This window comes from Nicotiana tabacum, chromosome 20 (assembly GCF_000715075.1).
Source record: "Nicotiana tabacum cultivar K326 chromosome 20, ASM71507v2, whole genome shotgun sequence".
Lineage (NCBI taxonomy): Eukaryota > Viridiplantae > Streptophyta > Magnoliopsida > Solanales > Solanaceae > Nicotiana > Nicotiana tabacum.
Genome location: NC_134099.1, coordinates 92,856,976 through 92,865,573, shown reverse-complemented (window position 1 = coordinate 92,865,573; position 8,598 = coordinate 92,856,976).

Here is an 8,598-nt window from a genome sequence, read left to right as displayed (position 1 = left end):
ATAGGTGCTTTAGCAATAGAAACTGGATCAATATCAATTAATCTCTCATTACTTAGAGAATCTATCTTTTCAGCTTTTTCAATATCTTTAACAGTCTGGTCTTCAAAAAATATTGTATCACGACTTCTTATAAGCTTATTATCAAATGGATCATCAAAACGATACCGAAACTCATCTTAAGCATAACCAATAGAGATGTACTACTTAGTTTTGACTTCCATCTTTGATCTCTCATATTTAGGAACATTCACACAAGCTTTACACCAAAAAACTCTCAAGTGATCATAAGAAATATCTTTGGCAAATCAAACTCTATTTGGGATATCACCATCCAGAGCAACAATATGAGACAAATTATAACATAAGCAACAGTGCTTTCACCCAAAATGTATTTAGAATTTTTTCCTCTAAAAGCAAGCATCTTACTCTCTCAATTATAATTCTATTCATCCTCCCCGCCGAAACCATTCAATTGAGGCGTCTTCGGCGGAGTTTTCTGATGACGAATTCATTGTTCTCTCGATATTTTATACTGTCTTTTACACAATGGATTGCTCATCTTCACTTGTGGACATAGATCAATTAACCGAACTACGTTAAATATTTGTGTCTTTTTCGATATATTTCTCTTTTGTTGTATGATTTATCATCGTTTAAGGTTTGCTTTACTAGCTTCCGCATGACACCTGATTATTTCGATGCTAACAGGTGGTATCAAAGCCTTGGTTATTTATCTGGAGTTTTTATGTAGTAGACACGAATATAAGCAAGAAGGTATGTTTAAATGGGATCAATTATAATATTTGGATAAGCAAGATGAAAGATATATTATTTGTGAAGAAGATGCATCTACCCATTTATACAGCCCATAAGCCCGAGACTATATCTGTTGAAAATTGATATTTCGAGCACCAACAAGTATGTGTATATATACAATAATGGGTTAAAGACAATATTTGCAACCATATTGTGAATGACACATGCAAGATCATTGCGGAAAATTTTAGAGACTCTTTATGCCTCAAAATCTAGGAACAACAAGTTCTATTCTTGATCAAATAAATAGAGGACAGTCTTATTTTTGATCAAATAAATAATTTTAAGGGGATCCTTGATCAGCTAAATGGAATGGGAGTTAATTTTGATATTGAGATACAAAGACTTGGGCTTCTTAATACTCTGTCAGATTCTTCGGAAACTCTTCGTATTTCTTTGACAAATTCAGCTCCTGGTGGTAACGTAACATTGAATATGCCAAGATTGGTATGCTGAATGAAGAAGTAAGGAGACAATCTTAGGGTTTATTCTTACAAGGGGATATATTTTTTTTATAGAAGACTGTGGGAGAGATAGAACAAGAGGTTCGAGGAATAGAGGTAAAAGTAGAAGTAAGTCAATGTCCAAATACCAGAATTATTCATGCAACCACTATGGCAAGAAAGCACAATTCAAACGGTTATGCCACAAGTTGAAGCAAGACACTAGAGAAGGAACGAAAATTGAAAATAACGAGAACAATGTTGCTGATATTATTCAAGATGACTTTATTTTTGTTTATGATGAAAACATCATTAATTTGGCATCCCATGATACAAGCGAGATAGTAGATTCTGGATCTACCTCACATGCCACACCAAGAAAATGTGTTTTCTCATCTTATACATCTGCTAACTCTGGAGTGCTAAGATAGGCAATGCAGTAAGGTTAAGGTGTTTGGTGTTGGTACAGTTTATTTGAAAACTAATAATGATTCAACATTAGTTCTTAAGAATGTCAAGCATGCTCCAGATTTTCCTTTCAATTTGATCTCCGCAAGAAGATTAGATGTTAAAGGTTACCATAATACCCTCTTTAGTGGCCAATGAAACTCACCAGGAGCTCATTAGTAGTGGATCGGAGTTAAGTCTTCTCATTTATATGTGACACAAGGCTCTATTCTTAATAACTCCATAAATCTGGTGGAAAGTGACTCCTTATCAGAATTGTAGCACAAAAGACTGAATCATATGGGTGAAAGAGAGATTGCCTGTTTAGATAAGAAAAATTTACTTTCTGGAGTGAAACAAGCGAAGCTGAAAAGGTGTTTCCATTATTTAGCTGGCAAACATAAAAGCTCGAATTATTAGAGCTAGTACCCTCTAACTTATGTGGTCCTTTTATATTAAAGTCAAAAGGTGATACACATTACTTTGTGACCTTCATTAATGATGATTCTCACAAACTCAAGGTATATCCTTTAAAATTCAAAGATCAAGTACTTAGCGCATTTAAGGAATTTCAGGCCTTAGCTAAGAGACAAAAAAGAAAGAAATTAAAATATATTTGCACTAACAATAGTGGTGAATATTGTGGTCATTTTCATACTATTGCAAAAAACAAGGGTACAAGAAAATTTCTTCAGACCATTATGTATTATTTCATAAGTTCTCTGATGATGATTTTATTATCTTGTTGCTTTATGTAGATGATATGCTTATTGTTGGCAAGAATAAATCTAGAGTTACAATCCTTAAGAAACAGCTAAGCAAATCGTTTACAATGAAAGGCTTGGGGCCAACAAAGAAATCTTGGGCATTCAAATCCACCGACAAATAAAAATGAGTTATTTTATCCCAAAAGCAATAAATTGAGAAGGTACTCAAGAGGTTCAATGTGACAGATGCAAAAGTGGTAAGTACTCTTCTTCCTAAACACTTTGAACTAAGTATTAGTCAAAGCCAATCTACCAATGAAGAGAAAAAGAATATGTCTCATATTATTTAGTCTTCTACTTTTAGTAGTTTGATGTATCGTATGGTTTGCAGTAGACCAAATAGTACATATGTCGTTGGTACTGTTAGTATATTCCTTTCTAATCCTGGAAAGGAACATTGAATAATACTGTAGATTAGAAGTTGTGCTTTAGGAGGCAATTTTGATAATTTAAGATCCATTTTCGGTTATTTGATCACTTTCCCAGGGGGATATTTCTTGACAATCTAGACTACAGAAGTGCATAGCTCTATCCACCACAAAAGCCGAATATCTTTTTGCCATAGAATATGCCAAAGAATTATTATGGATGAAGGAGATTATTAATGATCTTGGCTTTGAGCACTCAAGATATATCTTATTTTATGATAATTAGAGTGTTATCTATCACATCAAGCACTTCACTTTTCATTTTGATAGGTTACAAGTACCTTGGTCATAAGCACTTTATTTTATGTTTTGACGAACTAACTTACTATCCAGAACCAGATAAGGAGTCTGTTACAAATTTACAAGACCTTAAGATCACAAGGTTCCAGCTTAGGATATGGCTCAACTCTTCAGAGTATAAGGAACAGCCGAGGGAACAGGTCGCTACCAGTTCCCGAGGTGACTGTACGAAGTCAACTCTCCAATTGGAAAGTTGTTGCCGGCACACGCTACAGTACATGAACAATTCAGCAGTCAACTCTCTGTGGAAGGATTTTTAACTACCTTGGTTACATCATTGTATGTGTGGTCACACATGCTATTATTAATATCAAGGGAGGTAAAACACATTCACTTGAACACTTAGAGATTTTATTCAAGCTCCTATGTGATCATCCAACAAGTAATTCTCAACTACATCAAGAATAAAGAACACAACACCTACAGGCTAGTTCCCACATCAAGTTATTGTATGTCCTTAGTTGAGTTGTAACTTTGTAATAGTTCTTCAATTGTAATTCCTCCCTAGTTTGTTTAGAAGCATTCTGCAGGAAAACCTTTGTAAACCTTAAACCTGTGTGTTTGAGTCTTGGCTAGAGTTAGTCAAGTAAAGTCTTTGTAATAGAGTTATTACAAAGTCTTTGTAATAGAGTATTACAAGTTAGTGAGAGATTAAGAGGTTAATTCTTAGGTTACATAGTTTGTAATCTAAAAGTTGTTCAGCAGTGAAGTTGAAATCCTACAAGGGTAGGTCGTGATTTTTAGTCCCGTTGAGTTGGGAATTTTCCACGTAAAATTCCTCTTGTCATTTATTTACCACAGTGTGCGCGTATTCTGTTGAACTTGATAGAGAATCTGGTTCTCAATAGAGTTTGGTGGACTCTTATATTCTATCACATTCTAAGGCCCAACATATCAATAAGAAATATCATTGGATAAGAATGACAGTGTTAGTGAAATTATTGGAGGTTGGAAATATACATACTGATGACAATTCTTCGAATATGCTGACGAAACCAGTGGTTGCAGATAAGTACGAGTTTTGCAGAAAATTGGCAGGCATGAAGCCTGTTAATAGTTCCTCTATTTGAAGACATATTTGGCCCATTGATTGGAGGGAGAGGTTTTTGGGCCCATGCCCATGTTGTCCGGCCAAATGCCCAATGACTTAATCCTATTTCTTTCATTTCCTTTCCTATTTGAAATTGGATTTGAATTTTATTACTATTTGGAGTCGATTTTGGCTTTAAGAGAAATCACCACTCATTATCCATAAATAAAGTAACTATGGAGAATTGTTCTATGATTATTAGTATTAGTCTTTGTTAGAGTTTAGGACATAGTTGTTTTTGGTGATTTTTTTTGTTTTTGGTACTTGTTTTTGTTTGTTTTGTTATTGTGGATGGTAGCAAAGATTCCGCTCCTGCATGTGAAGGTCCAAATTTGGTTAATGAAAGTATTTTCCTTTTGCTGCTTATGATACTACTCTTTTGTCTCTGTTTTCTATCATGTTGTGCCCACACAAGTGACATGAGTTAACCACGCTAGACTTCTTTATGATGCTTACTTGTTCTGTGCTTTTTATGATGCCAAAAGAGGGAAGATTTAATTGAATAATATTGAGCATATTTGAGCATAATTGAGAATGATAATGAGCATAATTGAATAATAATCTGAAGGGGGAAAATACAGATTCAGGGGGAGCTCACTGAGGTTCCTAGTACACTTACACTATCATAGCACTGATTAGGGGGGAATGCAGAGATTCAGGGGGAAACTTAAGGTCTTTCGGGTTCACAGTATGGTTTTATGTGGCTCTTTTCTGGTTCTATGTTGCTCTTTCTGGGATTTTCAATTATGAATTTGTCATCATCAAAAAGGAGAAAATTGATAGGTTTCAAGTACCTTGGTCATAAGTACTTTGTTTTATATTTTGATGATCTAACAAACTTACTATCCAGAACCAGATAAGGAATCTATTACACATTTACAAGACCTTAAGATCACAAGGTTCCAGCTTGGGATATGGCTCAACTCTTCAGAGTAGAAGGAACATATGAGGGAACAGGTCCTTACCAGTTCCTGAGGTGACTGTACGAAGTCAACTCTCCTGCTAGAAAGTTGCTGCATGCACATGCTACAGTACAGGAACAGTGTAGCAGTCAACTTTCTGTGGAAGGCTTTTTACCTACCTTGCTTACATTATTGTATGTGAGGTCACATATGTATTATCAACATCAACGAAGGTAAAACATATTCACTTGAACATTTAGAGATTTTACTCCAGCTCCCTCACGTGATCATCCAACTAGTAATTCTCAAGTGCATCAAGAACAAAGAACACAACAACTCTGGAGCAGTTCCCACATCAAGTTATTGTATGTCCTTAGTTGAGTTGTAACTTTGTAATAGTTCTTCAATTGTAATTCCTACCTAGCTTGTTTAGAAGCATTATGCAGGAAACCCTTTGTAAACCTTAAGCCTGTATGTTTGATTCTTGGCTAGAGTTAGTCAAGTTGTAAAGTCTTTGTAATAGAGTTATTGCAAAGTGTCTTGTAATAGAGTATTACATGTTAGTGAGGGATTAAGAGGTTAATTCCTAGGTTGCATAGTTTGTAATCTAAAAATTGTTCAGTAGTGAAGTTGAAATCTTATAAGGGTAGGTCGTGATTTTTAATTCCACTTGTCATTTATTTACTACAGTGTGCGTGTGTTCTGTTGAACCTGATAGAGAACTTGGTTCTATATAGAGTTTGGTGGACCCTTATATTCTATCAATTGGTATTAGAGCGGGTTCTTTCTATCAGGTTAACACCTAGAAAGGATCCTCATGGCTGCTCCTCCAAACTTCGAAGAAGTCTAGTCTACTTACAGACCTCCAAGGTTCAACGGTCAATATTATGGATGGTGGAAAACTAGGAAGCACGACTTCATCATGGCTGAATATTCTGAGTGATGGGATGTCATATGTGACGGACCCTTTGTCCGTGCAAAAAACCTTGGCAAACCAGCTGTAGCCATTCCCAAGATGAGGAAGGAATTCAATGACACTAATAAAAAGGCCATAGAAAAGAATTTTCCTGCAAAAACAGTTCTTGTGTGTGGCATTGGTCCTGATGAATATAACAAGATATCAGCATGTCAATCAGCAAAAAAATCTGGGAGGCTCTTCAGACAGCTCACGAGGGAACAACACATGTGAAGCAATCTAAGATCAATATGCTCAATACTAAATATGAGCTCTTTAGAATGAAAGATGATGAATTCATCCACGATATGCATACTTGTTTCACCTCTATCATCATTGAGCTTCACTCTCTTGGTGAAGTTATTTCGAGAAACAAGCTTCTCAGGAAAATCCTTAGTGTACTACCCGATTCTTGGGAAAACAAAGTAAACGCCATTACAGAGGCGAAGGATTGCAGACACTGACCATGGATGAACTTGTTGGAAACTAGAAAACTTATGAAATGAAGAAGAAGAAGAAGAAGAAGGACAATGAAAGAAGAGATCCCAAGAGGGAGAAAAACCTGGTCCTCAAGACGGACATCAATGATTCAAGTGGTAAAGACGGTGGCATGGATTACTTGTCAAGAAGATTCCAGAAGATGGTTCACATGAATGGAGGCATTCCAAAAAGGGGAAGTTCTGGAAAGCCAAGAAATTATGACCTCTGTCATAAATGTGGCAAGCTTGGATACTTTATCAAGGATTGCCCTCTCCTAAAGCAAGATCCGTACAATAACAAATTTGACAAAGTAGCAAAGAGGAACCAGGTTCCTGACAAATGCTTCAAGAGAAAGAGTGATGCTGACAATGTTGTAAAGCAAGCTCTTGCAGCATGGGGAGACTCCTCTAGCAAATCTGAAGAAGAAAACGATCATCGTGGTAGTTCAATGATGGCAGTGGAAAATGAAACAACTGAGTATGATTCAATCTTTGCTTTAATAGCTCAATCTAATGATAATGAAGATGAAGACGGTGATGAGGTAAATCTTTTGAATGTTCAGAGAAATCTGAAATCTTACTCTCTTAAAAAGCTCATGTCATTAGCAAATGTATTAATTGATGTGTACCATAGTCTTATCAATGATAAAAATGCATTAACTATGGAACTAGGGGAAGCTAACAAGCCAGATATGACCTGGTAGTCGTTGTAGTTGATTTGAAAGAAACAATAGAGAACTTGAAAAAGGAAAAGGATGCCTTAGATGAGAAAATTGCCAGTATAGAACATGAAGGAGATGATCTAATGGTTGTTGTGGTGGATTTAAAAGAAACCATTGAGTGTGTAAGTAAAAAAAAAGAAACCTTGACTGAGAGAGTTGCTATCATTGAGCAAGAGAGAGATGACCTAGTAGTAGTGGTAGTAGACTTGAAAGAAACAATTGAGAAATTTAAAATAGTAACTAGGCTTGGAAACTCTGAAAAAGGAAAGAAAGTTGCAAGGGAGGAACAAATTAAGCTTGAAAATGAGTTAAATTTGGTGAAGACCAGTCTGTGTGCTGAGCTTGAGAAAAACAAACAGCTTCTGGAAGAACTAGGGAAAGTAAGGAGTGACCTTGAAAAATTGCTTAAGTGGACCTGGCCTTGCGATGCTATCACTACCATGTACACTAACAGGGGGGGGGAACTAGCAAGGGATTGGGTTTCAAAGAGAAAAGATTCCCTACAACCCTTATAGTAAGTATGTTACTGTAACCGATAATTGGCTATGTACCCACTGTGGTAACAATGGACACCTCAAGGAAAACTACATGACCAGGGTTCAGTCTCATCAGAAAAATAGTCTTTGTTGAGAGAGTAACTACTGTTAGAGGACCTGGTCCGTCAAATTGAAAACGCATATTGCCTGCTTGGACTAAAAGAGCACTCATTTATCCCTTCTTTCATAACAAGGGACCCAAATTCGTTTGGGTTCCTAAATCTAAACCTTGATTTACTTGTGTAGGGTGCAGTGAAGGGGAGCAGCCAACAATGATATATGGACAGCGGCTGCTCAAAGCAATGACTGAAACTACAATCAATTTTCCTTCACTAAAAGCCCTGCAAGGAGAGAGTGTACCCTTTTGGAAATAGCTAAAAGGGGTACACTTTAGGAGTCGGAAGATATATGTAAAGGGAAATAAAGTGGAATTCTTGTCCAGGATATGCACAATTTCAAATCATGTGACTGGTGAGGTGATGTTGTAGACAAAAGATACAAGAATCCTTATGTTGATGTGCTTGAGCCTCCGCAAAGTGGTGATATAAGTTGGTTGAGAGCTATTGAATACATTGCTGAACTATGGGACATAAGGCTGGGATATGCAAGATTTTTATCACTGAATAAACTGGCCCTAAAGGACCTGGTTCGTTGTCTGACCAAGTTGAGTATTAAGGAACACAAAGTGTGCAATGCCTGTGCAAAAGGAAAGT